The sequence below is a fragment of the Symphalangus syndactylus genome, chromosome 12 (genome assembly GCF_028878055.3).
Source record: "Symphalangus syndactylus isolate Jambi chromosome 12, NHGRI_mSymSyn1-v2.1_pri, whole genome shotgun sequence".
In the NCBI taxonomy this organism is placed as follows: domain Eukaryota; kingdom Metazoa; phylum Chordata; class Mammalia; order Primates; family Hylobatidae; genus Symphalangus; species Symphalangus syndactylus.
In genome coordinates, this window is record NC_072441.2 from 115349508 (window position 1) to 115373627 (window position 24120).

Here is a 24120-nt window from a genome sequence, read left to right on the forward strand (position 1 = left end):
ATTTGTAGACATTCCTTTTTCCACTATTACCCTATTAGCGCTCCGAATCTCCACTTGCATTTTCTACAGAAAGAGTGTTTCAGAACGGCTCAATCAAAACTAAGGTTCAACTCTTTTAGTTGAACAAACAGAACAGAAAGACGTTTCACACAATTCTTCTGTGTAGTTTTTATTTGTAGACATTCTTTTTCCCAATATAGGCCTCTTAGCGCTCAGAATGTCCAATTGCAGTTTCTACAGAAAGAGTGTTTCAGAACGGCTCAATCAAAAGTAAGGTTCAACTCTGTTAGTTGAATGCACAGAACAGCAAGAAGTTTCACAGAATGCTTCTGTGTAGTTTATATTTGAACATATTCTTTTTTCCACTATTACCCACTTAGCGCTACGAATGTCCAGTTGCATTTTCTACAGACAGAGTGTTTCAAAACTGCTCAATCAAAAGTATGGTTTAACTCTGTTAGCTGAATGCTCAGATCCGAAAGAAGTTTCACAGAATGTTTCTGTGTAGTTTATATTTGAATATATTCCTTTTTCCACTACTACGCTCTTAGCGCTCCAAATGTCCAGTTGCATTTTCTACAGAAAGAGTGTTCAGATCTGCTCAATCAAAAGTATGGTTTAACTCTGTTAGCTGAATGCACAGATCAGAAAGAAGTTTCACCGAATGATTCTGTGTAGTTTATATTTGAAGACATTCCTTTTTCCACTATTACCCTCTTAGCGCTCCGAATCTCCACTTGCGTTTTCTACAAAAATAGTGTTTCATAACTGCTCTATCAAAAATATGTTTTATCTCTGTTAACTGAATTTACAGATCAGAAATAAGTTTCACAGAATGCATCTGTGTAGTTTTTATTTGAAGATATTCTTTTTCCCAATGTAGGCCTCTTAGCGCTTAGGATGTCCAATTGAAGTTTCTACAGAAAGAGTGTTTCAGAACGGCTCAATCAAAAGTAAGGTTCAACTCTGTTAGCTGAATGCACAGAACAGAAAGGGTTTTCACAGAATGCTACTGTGTAGTTTATATTTGAATATATTCCTTTTTCCACTATTACCCTCTTAGCGCTCCGAATGTCCACTTGCATTTTCTACAGAAATAGTGTTCAGAACTGCGCAATCAAAAGTATGGTTTAACTCTGTTAGCTTAATGAACATATCAGAAATAAGTTTCACACAATGCTTCTGTGTAGTTTTTATTTGAAGATATTATTTTTCCCAATAGAGGCCTCTTAGCGCTCAGAATGTCCAATTGCAGTATCTACAGAAAGAGTGTTTCAGAAAGGCTCAATCAAAAGTAAGGTTCAACTCTGTTAGTTGAATGCACAGAACAGAAAGAAGTTTCATACAATGCTTCTGTGTAGTTTATATTTGAACATATTCTTTTCTCCACTATTACCCACTTAGCGCTACGAATGTCCAGTTGCATTTTCTACAGACAGAGAGTTTCAAAACTGCTCAATCAAAAGTATGGTTTAACTCTGTTAGCTGAATGCTCAGATCAGAAAGAAGTTTCACAGAATGCTTCTGTGTAGTTTATATTTGAATATATTCCTTTTTCCACTACTACTCTCTTAGCGCTCCAAATGTCCAGTTGCATTTTCTACAGAAAGAGTGTTCAGATCTGCTCAATCAAAAGTATGGATTAACTCTGTTAGCTGAATGCACAGATCAGAAAGAAGTTTCACAGAATGATTCTGTGTAGTTTATATTTGGAGACATTCCTTTTTCCACTATTACCCTCTTAGCGCTCCGAATCTCCTCTTGAATTTTCTACAGAAAGAGTGTTTCAGAACGGCTCAATCAAAAATATGTTTTATCTCTGTTAACTGAATTTACAGATCAGAAATAAGTTTCACAGAATGCATCTGTGTAGTTTTTATTTGAAGATATTCTTTTTCCCAATGTAGGCCTCTTAGCGCTTAGCATGTCCAATTGCAGTTTCTACAGAAAGAGTGTTTCAGAACAGCTCAATCAAAAGTAAGGTTCAACTCTGTTAGCTGAATGCACAGAACAGTAAGAGTTTTCACAGAATCCTACTGTGTAGTTTATATTTGAATATATTCCTTTTTCCACTATTACCCTCTTAGCGCTCCGAATGTCCACTTGCATTTTCTACAGAAAGAGTGTTCAGAACTGCGCAATCAAAAGTATGGTTTAACTCTGTTAGCTTAATGAACATATCAGAAATAAGTTTCACACAATGCTTCTGTGTAGTTTTTATTTGAAGATATTATTTTTCCCAATAGAGGCCTCTTAGCGCTCAGAATGTCCAATTGCAGTTTCTACAGAAAGAGTGTTTCAGAAAGGCTCAATCAAAAGTAAGGTTCATCTCTGTTAGTTGAATGCACAGAACAGAAAGAAGTTTCATACAATGCTTCTGTGTAGTTTATATTTGAACATATCCTTTTCTCCACTATTACCCACTTAGCGCTACGAATGTACAGTTGCATTTTCTACAGACAGAGTGTTTCAAAACTGCTCAATCAAAAGTATGGTTTAACTCTGTTAGCTGAATGCTCAGATCAGAAAGAAGTTTCACAGAATGCTTCTGTGTAGTTTATATTTGAATATATTCCTTTTTCCACTACTACTCTCTTAGCGCTCCAAATGTCCAGTTGCATTTTCTACAGAAAGAGTGTTCAGATCTGCTGAATCAAAAGTATGGTTTAACTCTGTTAGCTGAATGCACAGATCAGAAAGAAGTTTCACAGAATGATTCTGTGTAGTTTATATATGGAGACATTCCTTTTTCCACTATTACCCTCTTACCGCTCCGAATCTCCACTTGCATTTTCTACAGAAAGAGTGTGTCAGAACGGCTCAATCAAAACTAAGGTTCAACTCTTTTAGTTGAACAAACAGAACAGAAAGAAGTTTCACACAATTCTTCTGTGTAGTTTTTATTTGTAGACATTCTTTTTCCCAATATAGGCCTCTTAGCGCTCAGAATGTCCAATTGCAGTTTCTACAGAAAGAGTGTTTCAGAACGGCTCAATCAAAAGTAAGGTTCAACTCTGTTAGTTGAATGCACAGAACAGCAAGAAGTTTCACAGAATGCTTCTGTGTAGTTTATATTTGAACATATTCTTTATTCCACTATTACCCACTTAGCGCTACGAATGTCCAGTTGCATTTTCTACAGACAGAGTGTTTCAAAACTGCTCAATCAAAAGTATGGTTTAACTCTGTTAGCTGAATGCTCAGATCAGAAAGAAGTTTCACAGAATGCTTCTGTGTAGTTTATATTTGAATATATTCCTTTTTCCACTACTACTCTCTTAGCGCTCCAAATGTCCAGTTGCATTTTCTACAGAAAGACTGTTCAGATCTGCTCAATCAAAAGTATGGTTTAACTCTGTTAGCTGAATGCACAGATCAGAAAGAAGTTTCACCGAATGATTCTGTGTAGTTTATATTTGAAGACATTCCTTTTTCCACTATTACCCTCTTAGCGCTCCGAATCTCCACTTGCATTTTCTACAAAAAGATTGTTTCATAACTGCTCTATCAAAAATATGTTTTATCTCTGTTAACTGAATTTACAGATCAGAAATAAGTTTCACAGAATGCATCTGTGTAGTTTTTATTTGAAGATATTCTTTTTCCCAATGTAGGCCTCTTAGCGCTTAGCATGTCCAATTGCAGTTTCTACAGAAAGAGTGTTTCAGAACGGCTCAATCAAAAGTAAGGTTCAACTCTGTTAGCTGAATGCACAGAACAGAAAGAGTTTTCACAGAATGCTACTGTGTAGTATATATTTGAATATATTCCTTTTTCCACTATTACCCTCTTAGCGCTCCGAATGTCCACTTGCATTTTCTACAGAAAGAGTGTTCAGAACTGCGCAATCAAAAGTATGGTTTAACTCTGTTAGCTTAATGAACATATCAGAAATAAGTTTCACACAATGCTTCTGTGTAGTTTTTTTTGAAGATATTATTTTTCCCAATAGAGGCTTCTTAGCGCTCAGAATGTCCAATTGCAGTTTCTACAGAAAGAGTGTTTCAGAAAGGCTCAATCAAAAGTAAGGTTCAACTCTGTTAGTTGAATGCACAGAACAGAAAGAAGTTTCATACAATGCTTCTGTGTAGTTTATATTTGAACATATTCTTTTCTCCACTATTACCCACTTAGCGCTACGAATGTCCAGTTGCATTTTCTACAGACAGAGTGTTTCAAAACTGCTCAATCAAAAGTATGGTTTAACTCTGTTAGCTGAATGCTCAGATCAGAAAGAAGTTTCACAGAATGCTTCTGTGTAGTTTATATTTGAATATATTCCTTTTTCCACTACTACTCTCTTAGCGCTCCAAATGTCCAGTTGCATTTTCTACAGAAAGAGTGTTCAGATCTGCTGAATCAAAAGTATGGTTTAACTCTGTTAGCTGAATGCACAGATCAGAAAGATGTTTCACAGAATGATTCCGTGTAGTTTATATATGGAGACATTCCTTTTTCCACTATTACCCTCTTAGCGCTCCGAATCTCCACTTGCATTTTCTACAGAAAGAGTGTTTCAGAACGGCTCAATCAAAACTAAGGTTCAACTCTTTTAGTTGAACAAACAGAACAGAAAGAAGTTTCACACAATTCTTCTGTGTAGTTTTTATTTGTAGACATTCTTTTTCCCAATATAGGCCTCTTAGCGCTCAGAATGTCCAATTGCAGTTTCTACAGAAAGAGTGTTTCAGAACGGCTCAATCAAAAGTAAGGTTCAACTATGTTAGTTGAATGCACAGAACAGCAAGAAGTTTCACAGAATGCTTCTGTGTAGTTTATATTTGAACATACTCTTTTTTCCACTACTACCCACTTAGCGCTACGAATGTCCAGTTGCATTTTCTACAGACAGAGTGTTTCAAAACGGCTCAATCAAAAGTATGGTTTAACTCTGTTAGCTGAATGCTCAGATCAGAAAGAAGTTTCACAGAATGCTTCTGTGTAGTTTATATTTGAATATATTCCTTTTTCCACTACTACGCTCTTTGCGCTCCAAATGTCCAGTTGCATTTTCTACAGAAAGAGTGTTCAGATCTGCTCAATCAAATGTATGGTTTAACTCTGTTATCTGAATGCACAGATCAGAAAGAAATTTCACCTAATGATTCTGTGTAGTTTATATTTGAAGACATTCCTTTTTCCACTATTACCCTCTTAGCGCTCCGAATCTCCACTTGCATTTTCTACAAAAAGTGTGTTTCACAACTGCTCAATCAAAAATATGTTTTATCTCTGTTAACTGAATTTACAGATCAGAAATAAGTTTCACAGAATGCATCTGTGTAGTTTTTATTTGAAGATATTCTTTTTCCCAATGTAGGCCTCTTTCGCTTAGGATGTCCAATTGAAGTTTCTAGAGAAAGAGTGTTTCAGAACGGCTCAATCAAAAGTAAGGTTCAACTCTGTTAGCTGAATGCACAGAACAGAAAGGGTTTTCACAGAATGCTACTGTGTAGTTTATATTTGAATATATTCCTTTTTCCACTATTACCCTCTTAGCGCTCCGAATGTCCACTTGCATTTTCTACAGAAAGAGTGTTCAGAACTGCGCAATCAAAAGTATGGTTTAACTCTGTTAGCTTAATGAACATATCAGAAATAAGTTTCACACAATGCTTCTGTGTAGTTTTTATTTGAAGATATTATTTTTCCCAATAGAGGCCTCTTAGCGCTCAGAATATCCAATTGCAGTTTCTACAGAAAGAGTGTTTCAGAAAGGCTCAATCAAAAGTAAGGTTCAACTCTGTTAGTTGAATGCACAGAACAGAAAGAAGTTTCATACAATGCTTCTGTGTAGTTTATATTTGAACATATCCTTTTCTCCACTATTACCCACTTAGCGCTACGAATGTACAGTTGCATTTTCTACAGACAGAGTGTTTCAAAACTGCTCAATCAAAAGTATGGTTTAACTCTGTTAGCTGAATGCTCAGATCAGAAAGAAGTTTCACAGAATGCTTCTGTGTAGTTTATATTTGAATATATTCCTTTTTCCACTACTACTCTCTTAGCGCTCCAAATGTCCAGTTGCATTTTCTACAGAAAGAGTGTTCAGATCTGCTGAATCAAAAGTATGGTTTAACTCTGTTAGCTGAATGCACAGATCAGAAAGAAGTTTCACAGAATGATTCTGTGTAGTTTATATATGGAGACATTCCTTTTTCCACTATTACCCTCTTACCGCTCCGATTCTCCACTTGCATTTTCTACAGAAAGAGTGTGTCAGAACGGCTCAATCAAAACTAAGGTTCAACTCTTTTAGTTGAACAAACAGAACAGAAAGAAGTTTCACACAATTCTTCTGTGTAGTTTTTATTTGTAGACATTCTTTTTCCCAATATAGGCCTCTTAGCGCTCAGAATGTCCAATTGCAATTTCTACAGAAAGAGTGTTTCAGAACGGCTCAATCAAAAGTAAGGTTCAACTCTGTTAGTTGAATGCACAGAACAGCAAGAAGTTTCACAGAATGCTTCTGTGTAGTTTATATTTGAACATATTCTTTATTCCACTATTACCCACTTAGCGCTACGAATGTCCAGTTGCATTTTCTACAGACAGAGTGTTTCAAAACTGCTCAATCAAAAGTGTGGTTTAACTCTGTTAGCTGAATGCTCAGATCAGAAAGAAGTTTCACAGAATGCTTCTGTGTAGTTTATATTTGAATATATTCCTTTTTCCACTACTACTCTCTTAGCGCTCCAAATGTCCAGTTGCATTTTCTACAGAAAGAGTGTTCAGATCTGCTCTATCAAAAGTATGGTTTAACTCTGTTAGCTGAATGCACAGATCAGAAAGAAGTTTCACAGAATGATTCTGTGTAGTTTATATTTGGAGACATTCCTTTTTCCACTATTACCCTCTTAGCGGTCCGAATCTCCACTTGCATTTTCTACAGAAAGAGTTTCTCAGAACGACACAATCAAAACTAAGGTTCAACACTTTTAGTTGAACAAACAGAACAGAAAGTAGTTTCACACAATTCTTCTGTGTAGTTTTTATTTGTAGACATTCTTTTTCCCAATATAGGCCTCCTAGCACTCAAAATGTCCAATTGCAGTTTCTACAGAAAGAGTGTTTCAGAACGGCTCAATCAAAAGCAAGGTTCAACTCTGTTAGTTGAATGCACAGAACAGAAAGAAGTTTCATACAATGCTTCTGTGTAGTTTATATTTGAACGTATTCTTTTTTCCACTATTACCCACTTAGCGCTACGAATGTCCAGTTGCATTTTCTACAGACAGAGTGTTTCAAAACTGCTCAATCAAAAGTATGGTTTAACTCTGTTAGCTGAATGCTCAGATCAGAAAGAAGTTTCACAGAATGCTTCTGTGTAGTTTATATTTGAATATATTACTTTTTCCACTACTACGCTCTTAGCGCTCCAAATGTCCATTTGCATTTTCTACAGAAAGAGTGTTCAGATCTGCTCAATCAAAAGTATGGTTTAACTCTGTTAGCTGAATGCACAGATCAGAAAGAAGTTTCACCGAATGATTCTGTGTAGTTTATATTTGAAGACATTCCTTTTTCCACTATTACCCTCTTAGCGCTCCGAATCTCCACTTGCATTTTCTACAAAAAGAGTGTTTCATAACTGCTCAATCAAAAATATGTTTTATCTCTGTTAACTGAATTTACAGATCAGAAATAAGTTTCACAGAATGCATCTGTGTAGTTTTTATTTGAAGATATTATTTTTCCCAATGTAGGCCTCTTAGCGCTTAGCATGTCCAATTGCAGTTTCTACAGAAAGAGTGTTTCAGAACGGCTCAATCAAAAGTAAGGTTCAACTCTGTTAGTTGAATGCACAGAACAGAAAGAATTTTCACCGAATGCTACAGTGTAGTATTTAGTTGAAGATACTCCTTTTTGGACTATTACCAACTTAGCGCTCCGAATATCCACTGGCAGTTTCTACACAAAGAGTGTTTCAGAACTGCTCCTTCAAAAGTAAGGCTCAACTCTGTTAGTTGAATGCGGAGAATAGAAAGGTGTTTCAGAGAATGCTTCTGTGTAGTTTTTAATTGGAGATATTTCTTTTTCCTCTATTACAATCTTAGCGCTCCGAATGTCCACTTGCATTTTCTACAAAAAGAGTGTTTCATAACTGCTCAATCAAAAATATGGTTTAGCTCTGTTAACTGAATTTACAGATCAGAAATAAGTTTCACAGAATGCATCTGTGTAGTTTTTATTTGAAGATAGTCTTTTTCCCATTATAGGCCCCTTAGCGCTCAGAATGTCCAATTGCAGTTTCTACAGAAAGAGTGTTTCAGAACGGCTCAATCAAATGTAAGGTTCAACTCTCTTAGTTGAATGCACAGAACAGAAAGAAGTTTCACAGAATGCTTCTGTGTAGTATTTAGTTGAAGATACTCCTTTTTGGATTATTACCCACTTAGCGCTCCGAATATCCACTGGCAGTTTCTACACAAAGAGCGTTTCAGAACTGCTCCTTCAAAAGTAAGGCTCAACTCTGTTAGTTGAATGCGAAGAACAGAAAGGGGTTTCAGAGAATGCTTCTGTGTAGTTTTTAATGGGAGATATTCCTTTTTCCTCTATTACAATCTTAGCGCTCCGAATGTCCACTTGCATTTTCTACAAAAGAGTGTTTCATAACTGCGCAATCAAAAATATGGTTTAGCTCTGTTAACTGAATTTACAGATCAGAAATAAGTTTCACATAATGCATCTGTTTAGTTTTTATTTGAAGATATTCTTTTTCCCAATGTAGGCCTCTTAGCGCTTAGAATGTCCAATTGCAATTTCTACAGAAAGAGTGTTTCAGAACGGCTCAATCAAAAGTAAGGTTCAACTCTGTTAGTTGAATGCACAGAACAGAAAGAAGTTTCACAGAATGCTACTGTGTAGTTTATATTTGAATATATTCCTTTTTCCACTATTACCCTCTTAGTGCTCCGAATGTCCACTTGCCTTTTCTACGGAAAGAGTGTTCGGAACTGCGCAATCAAAAGTATGGTTTAACTCTGTTAGCTGAATGCACATATCAGAAATAAGTTTCACACAATGCTTCTGTGTAGTTTTTATTTGAAGATATTATTTTTCCCAATATAGGCCTCTTAGCGCTCAGAATGTCCAATTGCAGTTTCTACAGAAAGAGTGTTTCAGAAAGGCTCAATCAAAAGTAAGGTTCAACTCTGTTAGTTGAATGCACAGAACAGAAAGAAGTTTCATACAATGCTTCTGTGTACTTTATATTTGAACATATTCTTTTTTCCACTATTACCCACTTAGCGCTACGAATGTCCAGTTGCATTTTGTACAGACAGAGTTTTTCAAAACTGCTCAATCAAAAGTATGGTTTAACTCTGTTAGCTGAATGCTCAGATCAGATAGACGTTTCACAGAATGATTCTGTGTAGTTTATATTTGAATACATTCCTTTTTCCACTACTACGCTCTTAGCGCTCCAAATGTCCAGTTGCATTTTCTACAGAAAGAGTGTTCAGATCTGCTCAATCAAAAGTATGGTTTAACTCTGTTAGCTGAATGCACAGATCAGAAAGAAGTTTCACAGAAAGATTCTGTGTAGTTTATATTTGAAGACATTCCTTTTTCCACTATTAACCTCTTAGCGCTCCGAATCTCCACTTGCATTTTCTACAGAAAGAGTGTTACAGAACGGCTCAATCAAAACTAAGGTACAACTCCTTTAGTTGAATGAACAGAACAGAAAGAAGTTTCACAGAATACTTGTGTGTAGTTTTTATTTGTAGACATTCTTTTTCCCATTATAGGCCTCTTAGCGCTCAGAATGTCCCATTGCAGTTTCTACAGAAAGAGTGTTTCAGAACGTCTCAATCAAAAGTAAGGTTCAACTCTGTTAGTTGAATGCACAGAACAGAAAGAAGTTTCATACAATGCTTCTTTGTAGTTTATATTTGAACATATTCTTTTTTCCACTATTACCCACTTAGCGCTACGAATGTCCAGTTGCATTTTCTACAGACAGAGAGTTTCAAAACTGCTCAATCAAAACTATGGTTTAACTCTGTTAGCTGAATGCTCAGATCAGAAAGAAGTTTCACAGAATGCTTCTGTGTAGTTTATATTTGAATATATTCCTTTTTCCACTACTACGCTCTTAGCGATCCAAATGTCCAGTTGCATTTTCTACAGAAAGAGTGTTCAGATCTGCTCAATCAAAAGTATGGTTTAACTGTGTTAGCTGAATGCACAGATCAGAAAGAAGTTTCATAGAATGATTCTGTGTAGTTTATATTTGAAGACATTCCTTTTTCCACTATTACCCTCTTAGCGCTCCGAATCTCCACTTGCATTTTCTACAGAAAGAGTGTTTCAGAACGGCTCAATCAAAACTAAGGTTCAACTCTTTTAGTTGAATGAACTGAACAGAAAGAAGTTTCACAGAATGCTTCTGTGTAGTTTTTATTTGTAGATATTCTTTTTCCCAATATAGGCCACTTAGCGCTCAGAATGTCCAACTGCAGTTTCTACAGAAAGAGTGTTTCAGAACGGCTCAATCAAAAGTAAGGTTCAACCCTGGTTGTTGAAGGCACAGAACAGAAAGAAGTTTCACAGAATGCTTCTGTGTAGTTTATATTTGAATATATTCCTTTTTCCAATATGACCCTCTTAGCGCTCCGAATGTCCACTTGCATTTTCTACAGAAAGAGTGTTCTGAACTGCGCAATCAAAAGTATCGTTTAACTCTGTTAGCTGAATGCACATATCAGAAATAAGTTTCAAACAATGCTTCTGTGTATTTTTTATTTGAAGATATTATATTTCCCAATATAGGCCTCTTAGCGCTCAGAATGTCCAATTGCAGTTTCTACAGAAAGAGTGTTTCAGAACGGCTCAATCAAATGTAAGGTTCAACTCTCTTAGTTGAATGCACAGAACAGAAAGAAGTTTCACAGAATGCTTCTGTGTAGTATTTAGTTGAAGATACTCCTTTTTGGATTATTACCCACTTAGCGCTCCGAATATCCACTGGCAGTTTCTACACAAAGAGCGTTTCAGAACTGCTCCTTCAAAAGTAAGGCTCAACTCTGTTAGTTGAATGCGAAGAACAGAAAGGGGTTTCAGAGAATGCTTCTGTGTAGTTTTTAATGGGAGATATTCCTTTTTCCTCTATTACAATCTTAGCGCTCCGAATGTCCACTTGCATTTTCTACAAAAGAGTGTTTCATAACTGCTCAATCAAAAATATGGTTTAGCTCTGTTAACTGAATTTACAGATCAGAAATAAGTTTCACATAATGCATCTGTTTAGTTTTTATTTGAAGATATTCTTTTTCCCAATGTAGGCCTCTTAGCGCTTAGAATGTCCAATTGCAGTTTCTACAGAAAGAGTGTTTCAGAACGGCTCAATCAAAAGTAAGGTTCAACTCTGTTAGTTGAATGCACAGAACAGAAAGAAGTTTCACAGAATGCTACTGTGTAGTTTATATTTGAATATATTCCTTTTTCCACTATTACCCTCTTAGCGCTCCGAATGTCCACTTGCATTTTCTACAGAAAGAGTGTTCGGAACTGCGCAATCAAAAGTATGGTTTAACTCTGTTAGCTGAATGCACATATCAGAAATATGTTTCACACAATGCTTCTGTGTAGTTTTTATTTGAAGATATTATTTTTCCCAGTGTAGGCCTCTTAGCGCTCAGAATGTCCAATTGCAGTTTCTACAGAAAGAGTGTTTCAGAACGGCACAATCAAAAGTAAGTTTCAACTCTGTTATTTGAATGCACAGAACAGAAAGAAGTTTCATACAATGCTTCTGTGTAGTTTATATTTGAACATATTCTTGCTTCCACTATTACCCTCTTAGCGCTCCAAATATCCAGTTGCATTTTCTACAGAAAGAGTGTTCAGATCTGCTGAATCAAAAGTATGGTTTAACTCTGTTAGCTGAATGCACAGATCAGAAATATGTTTCACAGTATGATGATGTGTAGTTTATATTTGAAGACATTCCTTTTTCCACTATTACCCTCTTAGCACTCCGAATCTCCACTTTCATTTTCTACAGAAAGAGTGTTTCAGAGCGGCTCAATCAAAACTAATGTTCAACTCTTTTAGTTGAATGAACAGAACAGAAAGAGGTTTCACAGAATGCTTCTGTGTAGTTTATATTTGAATATATTCCTTTTTCCACTATTACCCTCTTAGCGCTCCGAATGTCCACTTGCATTTTCTACAGAAAGAGTGTTCTGAACTGCGCAATCAAAAGTATGGTTTATCTCTGTTAGCTGAATGCACATATCAGAAATAAGTTTCAAACAATGCTTCTGTGTAGTTTTTATTTGAAGATATTATTTTTCCCAATATAGACCTCTTAGCGCTCAGAATGTCCAATTGCAGTTTCTACAGAAAGAGTGTTTCAGAACGGCTCAATCAAATGTAAGTTTCAACTCTCTTAGTTGAATGCACAGAACAGAAAGAGGTTTCACAGAATGCTTCTGTGTAGTATTTAGTTGAAGATACTCCTTTTTGGACTATTTCCCACTTAGCGCTCCGAATATCCACTGGCAGTTTCTACACAGAGAGTGTTTCAGAACTGCTCCTTCAAAAGTAAGGCTCAACTCTGTAAGTTGAATGCAGAGAACAGAAAGGGGTTTCAGAGAATGCTTCTGTGTATTTTTTAATTGGAGATATTCCTTTTTCCTCTATTACAATCTTAGCGCTACCAATGTCCACTTGCATTTTCTACAAAAAGAGTGTTTCATAACTGCTCAATCATAAATATGGTTTAGCTCTGTTAACTGAATTTACAGATCAGAAATAATTTTCACAGAATGCATCCGTGTAGTTTTAATTTGAAGATATTCTTTTTCCCAATATAGGCCTCTTAGCGCTCAGAATGTCCAATTGCAATTTCTACAGAAGGAGTGTTTCAGAACGGCTCAATCAAAAGTAAGGTTCAACTCTGTTAGTTGAATGCACAGAACAGAAAGAAGTTTCATACAATGCTTCTGTGTAGTTTATATTTGAACATATTCTTGTTTCCACTATTACCCACTTAGCGCTACGAATGTCCAGTTGCATTTTCTACAGACAGAGTGTTTCAAAACTGCTCAATCAAAAGTATGGTTTAACTCTGTTAGCTGAATGCTCAGATCAGAAAGAAGATTCACAGAATGCTTCTGTGTAGTTTATATTTGAATATATTCCTTTTTCCACGACTACCCTCTTAGCGCTCCAAATGTCCAGTTGCATTTTCTACAGAAAGAATGTTCAGATCTTCTCAATCAAAAGTATGGTTTAACTCTGTTAGCTGAATGCACACATCAGAAATATGTTTCACAGTATGATTCTGTGTAGTTTATATTTGAAGACATTCCTTTTTCCACTATTACCCTCTTAGCGCTCTGAATCCCACTTGCATTTACTACAGAAAGAGTGTTTCAGAACGGCTCAATCAAAACTAAGGTTCAACCCTGGTAGTTGAATGCCCAGAACAGAAAGAAGTTTCACAGAATGCTTCTGTGTAGTTTATATTTGAATATATTCCTTTTTCCACTATTACCCTCTTAGCGCTCCGAAAGTCCACTTGCATTTTCTACAGAAAGAGTGTTCTGAACTGCGCAATCAAAAGTATGGTTTAACTCTGTTAGCTGAATGCACATATCAGACATAAGTTTCAAACAATGCTTCTGTGTAGTTTTTATTTGAAGTTTTTATTTTTCCCAATATAGGCCTCTTAGCGCTCAGAATGTCCAATTGCAGTTTCTACAGAAAGAGTGTTTCAGAACGGCTCAATCAAATGTAAGGTTCAACTCTCTTAGCTGAATGCACAGAACAGACAGAAGTTTCACAGAATGCTTCTGTGTAGTATTTAGTTGAAGATACTCATTTTTGGACTATTACCCACTTAGCGCTCCGAATATCCACTGGCAGTTTCTACACAAAGAGTGTTTCAGAACTGCTCTTTCAAAAGTAAGGCTGAACTCTGTTAGTTGAATGCGGAGAACAGAAAGTGGTTTCAGAGAATGCTTCTGTGTAGTTTTTAATTGGAGATATTCCTTTTTCCTCTATTACAATCTTAGCGCTATGAATGTCCACTTGCATTTTCTACAAAAAGTGTGTTTCTTAACTGCTCAATCAAAAATATGATTTAGCTCTGTTAACTGAATTTACAGATCAGAAATAAGTTTCACAGAATGCATCTGTGTAGTTTTTATTTGAAGATATTCTTTTTCCCAATGTAGGCCTCTTAGCGCTTAGAATGTCCAATTGAAGTTTCTACAGAAAGAGTGTTTCAGAATGGCTCAATCAAAAGTAAGGTTCAACTCTGTTAGTTGAATGCACAGCACAGAAAGAAGTTTCACAGAATGCTACTGTGTAGTTTATATTTCAATATATTCCTTTTTCCACTATTACCCTCTTAGCGCTCCGAATGTCCACTTGCATTTTCTACAGAAAGAGGGTTCGGAACTGCACAATCAAAAGTATGGTTTAACACTGTTAGCTGAATGCACATATCAGAAATAAGTTTCACACAATGCTTCTGTGTAGTTTTTATTTGAAGATATTATTTTTCCCAATATAGGCCTCTTAGCGCTCAGAATGTCCAATTGCAGTTTCTACAGAAAGAGTGTTTCCGAACGGCTCAATCAAAAGTAAGGTTCAACTCTGTTAGTTGAATGCACAGAACAGAAAGAAGTTTCATACAATGCTTCGGTGTAGTTTATATTTGAACATATTCTTTTTTCCACTATTACCCACTTAGCGCTACGAATGTCCAGTTGCATTTTCTACAGACAGAGTGTTTCAAAACTGCTCAATCAAAAGTATGGTTTAAATCTGTTAGCTGAATGCTCAGATCAGAAAGAAGTTTCACAGAATGCTTCTGTGTAGTTTATATTTGAATATATTCCTTTTTCCACGACTACCCTCTTAGCACTCCAAATGTCCATTTGCATTTTCTACAGAAAGAGTGTTCAGATCTGCTCACTCAAAAGTATGGTTTAACTCTGTTAGCTGAATGCACAGATCAGAAAGAAGTTTCACAGAATGATTCTGTGTAGTTTATATTTGAAGACATTCCTTTTTCCACTATTATCTTCTTAGCGCTCTTAATCCCACTTGCATTTTCTACAGAAAGAGTGTTTCAGAACGGCTCAATCAAAACTAAGGTTCAACTCTATTAGTTGAATGAACAGAACAGAAAGAAGTTTCACAGAATGCTTCTGTGTAGTTTTTATTTGTAGATATTCTTTTCCCAATATAGGCCTCTTAGAGCTCAGAATGTCCAATTGCAGTTTCTACAGAAAGAGTGTTTCAGAACGGCTCAATCAAAAGTAAGGTTCAACCCTGGTAGTTGAATGCACAGAACAGAATGAATTTTCACAAAATGCTTCTGTGTAGTTTATATTTGAATATATTCCTTTTTCCAATATTACCCTCTTAGCGCTCCGAATGTCCACTTGCATTTTCTACAGAAAGTGTGTTCTGAACTGTGCAATCAAAAGTATGTTTTAACTCTGTTAGCTGAATGCACATATCAGCAATAAGTTTCAAACAATGCTTCTGTGTAGTTTTTATTTGAAGATATTATTTTTCCCAATTTAGGCCTCTTAGCGCTCAGAATGTCCAATTGCAGTTTCTACAGAAAGAGTGTTTCAGAACGGCTCAATCAAATGTAAGGTTCAACTCTGTTAGTTGAATGCACAGAACAGACAGAAGTTTCACAGAATGCTTCTGTGTAGTATTTAGTTGAAGATACTCCTTTTTGGACTATTACAGACTTAGCGCTCCGAATATCCACTGTCAGTTTCTACACAAAGTGTGTTTCAGAAATGCTCCTTCAAAAGTAAGGCTCAACTCTGTTAGTTGAATGCGGAGAACAGAAAGGGGTTTCAGAGAATGCTTCTGTGTAGTTTTTAATTGGAGATATTCCTTTTTCCTCTATTACAATCTTAGCGCTACGAATGTCCACTTGCATTTTCTACAAAAAGAGTGTTTCATAACTGCTCAATCAAAAATATCGTTTAGCGCTGTTAACTGAATTTACAGATCAGAAATAAGTTTCACAGAATGCATCTGTGTAGTTTTTATTTGAAGATATTCTTTTTCCCAATGTAGGCCTCTTAGCGCTTAGAATGTCCAATTGCAGTTTCTACAGAAAGAGTGTTTCAGAACGGCTCAATCAAAAGTAAGGTTCAACTCTGTTAGTTGAATGCACAGAACAGAAAGAAGTTTCACAGAATGCTACTGTGTAGTTTATATTTGAATATATTCTTTTTTCCACTATTACCCTCTTAGCGCTCCGAATGTCCACTTGCATTTTCTACAGAAAGAGTGTTCGGAACTGCGCAATCAAAAGTATGGATTAACTCTGTTAGCTGAATGCACATATCAGAAATAAGTTTCACACAATGCTTCTGTGTAGTTTTTATTTGAAGATATTATTTTTCCCAATATAGGCCTCTTAGCGCTCAGAATGTCCAATTGCAGTTTCTACAGAAAGAGTGTTTCAGAACGGCTCAATCAAAAGTAAGGTTCAACTCTGTTAGTTGAATGCCCAGAACAGAAAGAAGTTTCATACAATGCTTCTGTGTAGTTTATATTTGAACATATTCTTTTTTCCACTATTACCCTCTTAGCGCTACGAATGTCCAGTTGCATTTTCTACAGACAGAGTGTTTCAAAACTGCTCAATCAAAAGTATGGTTTAACTCTGTTAGCTGAATGCTCAGATCAGAAAGAAGTTTCACAGAATGCTTCTGTGTAGTTTATATTTGAATATATTCCTTTTTCCACGAATACCCTCTTAGCACTCCAAATGTCCATTTGCATTTTCTACAGAAAGAGTGTTCAGATCTGCTCAATCAAAAGTATGGTTTAACACTGTTAGCTGAATGCACAGATCAGAAAGAAGTTTCACAGAATTATTCTGTGTAGTTTATATTTGAAGACATTCCTTTTTCCACTATTACCCTCTTAGCGCTCCGAATCTCCACTTGCATTTTCTACAGAAAGAGTGTTTCAGAACGGCTCAATCAAAGCTAAGGTTCAACTGTTTTAGTTGAATGAACAGAACAGAAAGAATTTTCACAGAATGCTTCTGTGTAGTTTTTATTTGTAGATATTCTTTTTCCCAATATAGGCCTCTTAGCGCTCAGAATGTCCAATTGCAGTTTCTACAGAAAGAGTGTTTCAGAACGGCTAAATCTAAAGTAAGGTTCAACCCTGGTAGTTGAATGCAAAGAACAGAAAGAAGTTTCACAGAATGCTTCTGTGTAGTTTATATTTGAATATATTCCTTTTTCCACTATTACCCTCTTAGCGCTCCGAATGTCAACTTGCACTTTCTACAGAAAGAGTGTTCTGAACTGCGCAATCAAAAGTATGGTTTAACTCTGTTAGCTGAATGCATATATCAGACAAAAGTTTCAAACAATGCTTCTGTGTAGTTTTTATTTGAAGATATTATTTTTCCCAATATAGGCCTCTTAGCGCTCAGAATGTCCAATTGCAGTTTCTTCAGAAAGAGTGTTTCAGAACGGCTCAATCAAATGTAAGGTTCAACTTTCTTAGTTGAATGCACAGAACAGAAAGAAGTTTCACAGAATGCTTCTGTGTAGTATTTAGTTGAAGATACTCCTTTTTGGACTATTACCCACTTAGCGCTCAGAATATCCACTGGCATTTTCTACACAAAGAGTGTTTCAGAACTGCTCCTTCAAAAGTAAGGCTCAACTCTGTTAGTTGAATGCGGTGAACAGAAAGGGGTTTCAGAGAATGCTTCTGTGTAGTTTTTAATTGGAGATATTCCTTTTTCCTCTATTACAATCTTAGCGCTCCGAATGTCCACTTGCATTTTCTACAAAAAGAGTGTTTCATAACTGCTCAATCAAAAATATGGTTTAGCTCTGTTAACTGAATTTACAGATCAGAAATAAGTTTCACAGAATGCATCTGTGTAGTTTTTATTTGAAGATATTCTTTTTCCCAATGTAGGCCTCTTAGCGCTTAGAATGTCCAATTGCAGTTTCTACAGAAAGAGTGTTTCAGAACGGCTCAATCAAAAGTAAGGTTCAACTCTGTTAGCTGAATGCACAGAACAGAAAGAAGTTTCACAGAATGCTACTGTGTAGTTTATATTTGAATATATTCCTTTTTCCACTATTACCCTCTTAGCGCTCCGAATGTCCACTTGCATTTTCTACAGAAAGAGTGTTCGGAACTGCGCAATCAAAAGTATGGTTTAACTCTGTTAGCTGAATGCACATATCAGAAATAAGTTTCACACAATGCTTCTGTGTAGTTTTTATTTGAAGATATTATTTTTCCCAATATAGGCCTCTTAGCACTCAGAATGTCCAATTGCAGTTTCTACAGAAAGAGTGTTTCAGAACGGCTCAATCAAAAGTAAGGTTCAACTCTGTTAGTTGAATGCACAGAACAGAATGTAGTTTCACAGATTGCTTCTGTGTAGTTTGTATTTGAAGATATTCCTTTTTCCACTGTTACCCTTTTTAGAGCTCAGAATGTCCACTTGCCTTTTCTACAGAAAGTGTGTTCAGAACTGCTCTATCAAAAGTATGTTTTAACCCTTTAGGTGAATGCACAGATCAGAAATAAGTTTCACAGAATTTTTCTGTGTAGTTTATATTTGAAGATATTCCATTTTCCACTATTACCCACTTAGCGCTCTGAATGTCCAGTTGCATTTTCTACAGAAAGAGTGTTCTGAACGGCTCAATCAAAAGTATGGTTTTACTCTGTTATTTGAATGCACATATCAGAAATAAGTTTCACAGAATCCTTCCGTGTAGTATTTTGTTGTAAATATTCCTTTTTCGACTATTATCCTCTTAGCTCTCCGAATGTCCAATTTCAGTTTCTAAACAAAGAGTGTTTCAGAACTGCTCCTTCAAAAGTAGGGCTCAACTCTGTTAGTTGAATGCAGAGAACAGAAAGGAGTTTCACAAAATGCCCCTGTGTAGTTTATATTTGAATATATTCCCTTTTTCAGTATTACCCTCTTAGCGCTCCGAATGTCCACTTGCATTTTCTACAGAAAGAGTGTTCAGAACTGCTCAATCCAAAGTATGGTTTAACTCTGTTAGCTGAATGCACAGATCAGAAAGAATTTTCACAGAATGCTTCTGTGTACTTTTTATTTGAAGATATTCCTTTCTCCAATATAGGAGTCTTAGCGCTCAGAATGTCCAATTGCAGTTTCTACAGAAAGAGTGTTTCAGAAAGGCTCAATCAAAAGTAAGGTTCAACTCTGTTAGTTGAATGCACAGAACAGAAAGTAGTTTCACAGAATGCTTCTGTGTAGTTTATATTTGAATATATTACTTTTTCCACTACTACCCTCTTAGCGCTCCAAATGTCCAGTTGCATTTTCTACAGAAAGAGTGTTCAGAACTGCTCAATCAAATGTATGATTTAACTCTCTTAGCTGAATGCACAGATTAGAAAGAAGTTGCACAGAATGCTTCTGTGTAGTTTTTATTTGAAGATATACTTTTTCCCAATATAGGCCTCTTAGTGCTCAGATTGTCCAATTGCAGTTTCTACAGAAAGAGTGTTTCAGAATGGCTCTTTCAAATGTAAGGTTCAACTCTGCTATTTCAATGCACAGAACAGAAAGTAGTTTCACAGAATGCTTCTCTGTAGTTCATATTTGATGGTATTACTTTTTCCACTATTACCCTCTTAGAGCTCGGAATGTCCACTTGCATTTTCTACAGAAAGAGTGTTCAGAACTGCTCCATCAAAAATATGGTTTAACTCTGTTAGTTGAATGCACAGATCAGAAAGAAGTTTCACAGAATTCTTATGTGTAGTTTTTATTTGAAGATATTACTTTTTCCAATATAGGTCTCTTAGCGCTCAGAATGTCCAATTGCAGTATCTACAGAAAGAGAGTTTCAGAACTGCTCAATCAAAAGTAAGGTTCAATACTGTTAGTTGAATGCACGGAACAGAAAGAAGTTTCAGAGAATGCTTCTGTGTAGTTTATATTTGAAGATATTCCTTTTTCCACTATTACCCTCTTAGCGCTCCGAATCACCACTTGCATTTTCTACAGCAAGAGTGTTTCAGAACGGCTCAATCAAAAGTAAGGTTGAACTCTTTTAGTTGAATGCACAGAACAGAAAGAAGTTTCACAGAATGCTTCTGTGTAGTATTTAGTTATAGATATTCCTTTTTCGACTATTACCCTCTTAGCATTCCGAATGTCCACTGGCAGTTTCTACACAAAGATTGTTTCAGAACAGCTCCTTCAAAGTAAAGCTCAAATCAGTTAGTTGAATGCAGAGAACAGAAAGGAGTTTCAGAGAATGCTTCTGTGTAGTTTTAATTTGGGGATATTCCTTTTTCCACTAATACAATTTTAACGCTCCGAATGTCCACTTGCGTTTTCTACAGAAAGAGTGTCTCATAACTTCTCAATCAAAAGTATGGTTTAACTCTGTTAGCTGAATGCACAGATCAGAAATAAGTTTCACAGAATGCTTCTGAGTAGTTTTTATTTGGAGATATTCTTTTTCCCAATATAGGCCACTTAGCGCTCAGAATGTCCAATTGCCGTTTCTACAGAATGAGTGTTTCAGAAGGCTCAATCAAAAGTAAGGTTCAACTCTGTTAGTTGAATGCACAGAACAGAAAGAAGTTTCACAGAATGCTTCTGTGTAGTTTATATTTGAATGTATTCCTTTTTCCACTATTACCATCTTAGCGCTCCGAATGTCCACTTGCATTTTCTACAGAAAGAGAGTTTCAGAAAGGCTCAATCAAAAGTAAGGTTCAACTCTGTTACTTAAATGCACAGAACAGCAAGAAGTTTCAAAGAATGCTTCTGTGTAGTTTATATTTGAATATATTCATTTTTCCAGTATTACCCTCTTAGTGCTCCGAATGTCCACTTGCATTTTCTACAGAAAGAGTTTTCTGAACGGCTCAATCAAAAGTATGGTTTTACTCTGTTATTTGAATGCACATATCAGAAATAAGTTTCACAGAATCCTTCCGTGTAGTATTTTGTTGAAGATATTCCTTTTTCGACTATTATCCTCTTAGCTTTCCGAATGTCCAATTTCAGTTTCTAAACAAAGAGTGTTTCAGAACTGCTCCTTCAAAAGTAGGGCTCAACTCTGTTAGTTGAATGCAGAGAACAGAAAGGAGTTTCACAGAATGCCTCTGTGTAGTTTATATTTGAATATATTCCCTTTTTCAGTATTACCCTCTTAGCGCTCCGAATGTCCACTTGCATTTTCTACAGAAAGAGTGTTCAGAACTGCTCAATCCAAAGTATGGTTTAACTCTGTTAGCTGAATGCACAGATCAGAAAGAATTTTCACAGAATGCTTCTGTGTACTTTTTATTTGAAGATATTCCTTTCTCCAATATAGGAGTCTTAGCGCTCAGAATGTCCAATTGCAGTTTCTACAGAAAGAGTGTTTCAGAAAGGCTCAATCAAAAGTAAGGTTCAACTCTGTTAGTTGAATGCACAGAACAGAAAGTAGTTTCACAGAATGCTTCTGTGTAGTTTATATTTGAATATATTACTTTTTCCACTACTACCTTCTTAGCGCTCCAAATGTCCAGTTGCATTTTCTACAGAAAGAGTGTTCAGAACTGCTCAATCAAATGTATGATTTAACTCTGTTAGCTGAATGCACAGATCAGAAAGAAGTTTCACAGAATGATTCAGTGTAGTTTATATTTGAAGACATTCCTTTTTCCACTATTACCCTCTTAGCGCTCCAAATCTCCACTTGCATTTTCTACAGAAAGAGTGTTTCAGAACGTCTCAATCAAAACTAAGGATCAAATCTCTTAGTTGAATGCGCAGAACAGAATGTAGTTTCACAGATTGCTTCTGTGTAGTTTGTATTTGAAGATATTCCTTTTTCCACTGTTACCCTCTTAGAGCTCAGAATGTCCACTTGCATTTTCTACAGAAAGTGTGTTCAGAACTGCTCTATCAAAAGTATGTTTTAACTCTTTAGGTGAATGCACAGATCAGAAATAAGTTTCACAGAATTTTTCTGTGTAGTTTATATTTGAAGATATTCCATTTTCCACTATTACCCCCTTAGCGCTCTGAATGTCCAGTTGCATTTTCTACAGAAAGAGTGTTTCAGAACGGCTCAATCAAAACTAATGTTCAACTCTTTTAGTTGAATGAACAGAACATAAAGAAGTTTCACAGAATGCTTCTGTGTAGTTTTTATTTGTAGATATTCTTTTTCCCAATATAGGCCTCTTAGCGCTCAGAATGTCCAATTGCAGTTTCTACAGAAAGAGTGTTTCAGAACGGCTCAATCAAAAGTAAGGTTCAACCCTGGTAGTTGAATGCACAGAACAGAAAGAAGTTTCACAGAATGCTTCTGTGTAGTTTATATTTGAATATATTCCTTTTTCCACTATTACCCTCTTAGCGCTCCGAATGTCCACTTGCACTTTCTACAGAAAGAGTGTTCTGAACTGCGCAATCAAAAGTATGGTTTAACTCTGTTACCTGAATGCATATATCAGACATAAGTTTCAAACAATGCTTCTGTGTAGTTTTTATTTGAAGATATTATTTTCCCAATATAGGCCTCTTAGCGCTCAGAATGTCCAATTGCAGTTTCTACAGCAAGAGTGTTTCAGAACGGCTCAATCAAATGTAAGGTTCAACTTTCTTAGTTGAATGCACAGAACAGAAAGAAGTTTCACAGAATGCTTCTGTGTAGTATTTAGTTGAAGATACTCCTTTTTGGACTATTACCCACTTAGCGCTCCGAATATCCACTGGCAGTTTCTACACAAAGAGTGTTTCAGAACTGCTCCTTCAAATGTAAGGCTCAACTCTGTTAGTTGAATGCGGAGAACAGAAAGCGGTTTCAGAGAATGCTTCTGTGTAGTTTTTAATTGGAGATATTCCTTTTTCCTCTATTACAATTTAGCGCTCCGAATGTCCACTTGCATTTTCTACAAAAAGAGTGTTTCATAACTGCTCAATCAAAAATATGGTTTAGCTCTGTTAACTGAATTTACAGATCAGAAATAAGTTTCACAGAATGCATCTGTGTAGTTTTTATTTGAAGATATTCTTTTTCCCAATGTAGGCCTCTTAGCGCTTAGCATGTCCAATTGCAGTTTCTACAGAAAGAGTGTTTCAGAACGGCTCAATCAAAAGTAAGGTTCAACTCTGTTAGTTGAATGCACAGAACAGAAAGAAGTTTCACAGAATGCTACTGTGTAGTTTATATTTGAATATATTCCTTTTTCCACTATTACCCTCTTAGCGCTCCGAATGTCCACTTGCATTTTCTACAGAAAGAGTGTTCGGAACTGCGCAATCAAAAGTATGGTTTAACTCTGTTAGCTGAATGCACATATCAGAAATATGTTTCACACAATGCTTCTGTGTAGTTTTTATTTGAAGATATTATTTTTCCCAGTGTAGGCCTCTTAGCGCTCAGAATGTCCAATTGCAGTTTCTACAGAAAGAGTGTTTCAGAACGGCACAATCAAAAGTAAGTTTCAACTCTGTTATTTGAATGCACAGAACAGAAAGAAGTTTCATACAATGCTTCTGTGTAGTTTATATTTGAACATATTCTTGCTTCCACTATTACCCTCTTAGCGCTCCAAATATCCAGTTGCATTTTCTACAGAAAGAGTGTTCAGATCTGCTGAATCAAAAGTATGGTTTAACTCTGTTAGCTGAATGCACAGATCAGAAATATGTTTCACAGTATGATGATGTGTAGTTTATATTTGAAGACATTCCTTTTTCCACTATTACCCTCTTAGCACTCCGAATCTCCACTTGCATTTTCTACAGAAAGAGTGTTTCAGAGCGGCTCAATCAAAACTAATGTTCAACTCTTTTAGTTGAATGAACAGAACAGAAAGAGGTTTCACAGAATGCTTCTGTGTAGTTTATATTTGAATATATTCCTTTTTCCACTATTACCCTCTTAGCGCTCCGAATGTCCACTTGCATTTTCTACAGAAAGAGTGTTCTGAACTGCGCAATCAAAAGTATGGTTTATCTCTGTTAGCTGAATGCACATATCAGAAATAAGTTTCAAACAATGCTTCTGTGTAGTTTTTATTTGAAGATATTATTTTTCCCAATATAGACCTCTTAGCGCTCAGAATGTCCAATTGCAGTTT